Source organism: Poecilia formosa, unplaced genomic scaffold, assembly GCF_000485575.1.
Source record: "Poecilia formosa unplaced genomic scaffold, Poecilia_formosa-5.1.2 Scaffold2439, whole genome shotgun sequence".
Taxonomy (NCBI): domain Eukaryota; kingdom Metazoa; phylum Chordata; class Actinopteri; order Cyprinodontiformes; family Poeciliidae; genus Poecilia; species Poecilia formosa.
Window position 1 is genome coordinate 6,258 of NW_006802378.1, and position 1,804 is coordinate 8,061.

At 38.2% G+C, this 1,804-nt stretch overlaps 1 long non-coding RNA gene across 1 annotated transcript; it reads right to left on the reverse strand.

Moving 5' to 3' along the window:
* Window positions 1-258: 258 nt before the first annotated feature.
* On the reverse strand, window positions 259-1,746 carry LOC107835422 (uncharacterized). Its single transcript, XR_001661240.1, has 2 exons — window positions 1,387-1,746; window positions 259-1,354 (listed from the first exon to the last, which is right to left on the reverse strand). It is a non-coding gene; the product is annotated as an uncharacterized LOC107835422 (long non-coding RNA).
* Between the last annotated feature and the right edge of the window lie 58 nt (window positions 1,747-1,804).

A 1,804-nucleotide genomic window follows, 5' to 3' on the forward strand; every position in this document is an offset into this window, starting at 1 on the left:
ATTCATACAAATATTAATATTCATTTACCAATTCTGTTCCCTCTTTAGACATTTTAAGGTGACCAAGTTTCAAATAAAAAGAAATCCTGTTTTTGATAAGATAATAAGAGAGACAAATTTTGATGAGTCCATGATAAAGTTCAAGTCTGCTATAAACCTCATTTTTCAAGTTTCATTAAGTTTAAATTTAACCATGTCTACAGCTAAGCCGAACTTCAAAAACTTCAACCCATTAGATGTCACTTTATTTTGTTTATAAAATAAGTTTTATAAACCTGTTATGTAATTTCATTCATCCTTCATACAGTTAATGTTACCACATGTGAATATAGTGAATTGTGCAGGATTAGTTTAGTTTCAACCAGTTTTCCCTTAGTGTCATTTATTCCGTCCAGCCAATATTTCCCCAAAGGCTGTTTAACAGGTCGCCTCCTTTCTTCTGCACCAGGTATTCTAGCCCCTTTTTCTTGTTGTTTTCTTTCTCCCTTATTTTGATATTCGTCAGGCTTTGCCAAATAAGTTATTAATGCTTCTATTTGCTCACCGAGCGCAATCCATGGCCCGATGCCCCACTTTGGATAGTATTTTTCCTTTTCAAGTTCACCCTCCATCTGTTTAGGCTAAAATTTAGGCTCAAAAATCACCTCTTTTCTTACAGTTTTAAAAAATCACCTCTTCTTCCTCTCTTTTTTTTTCTTTTTTTTAGCAGTTTTGCTCACACAGCGGCGAGGAAATCAAACACAGCAGAAAATCAAACCCAGCAAACAAAATCAAAAACCTCCCACAGATTATAATTTCCCAATGTTGACCATGGTTTTCAAACACATTGCAATAAACTGAGAAGAGCACACTTAAACAGATGATGTCAGCTCAGCGGCAGAGGCTTACACACACAGCTGACAGACACACACACAGCTGACAGACACACACACAGTTGACAGATACACAGAAATGGATCCACGCTTTTCAGCTCCTATGATGTCCTCTTTTATCACTTATTTTTACTTCACTTATTTTCTTCACTTATTTTCTTCACTTATTACTCTTTAGAGGAACAGATCGCGATCAACCTTTATCTTATTCTCTTATCTCTTTATTCTCTTGTCTCATCTTTTTTCCTATGGTGGACCCCTCTCAACACTTTTGCGTTTCTTGAGCAAGTCACAGATTGGCTAACGCGTTCTTTTCAGGGGGCAGCACTCCCCAAGGGTAAAACCGACAAAACCTCGCCTTTACCTTCCCCGCGTCCGGGGAAAGCCGGGGACGGCCATCTCCCGCTGCAACCAAGCCAATCGACCTTTTACTTTTACTTTAACTTTGACTCTTAACAACTTAACTTTGACTCTTAACTTAACTTTGACTCTTAACTTAACTTTGACTCTTAACTTTTAACTTTACTCCTATGAACAACTCTAAAGCCTTTAGACAAACAAATCAAAAGCAGTACGAACAACAGCTGACAATCGAACAATGGCTGACAACTTAGACAACTCAGTGACAAGCAGACAAACCTGGGAAACAGTACAATGGTGTATATTAAGGAACAAGTGTCCTTACCTTTCATGTGGGCCCTACACCAGAGTACTGTTTCAGAAAGTCTGCGCCTGAACGGCCAGTCCAATCTCTGCTCATGTGTCAACACAAAACCATCCTCTGCTACCAACTGTTGAGAACGAGAATCTCAATCGATGAATCATAATTTGTATTGACACACGGAGCATAAAATCAGGCAAGAAAAGCATTCAGACTTTACTTATTTTATTAACTTTCAGCGCTGAAAGGAGACGCTTTACCATTACATCCG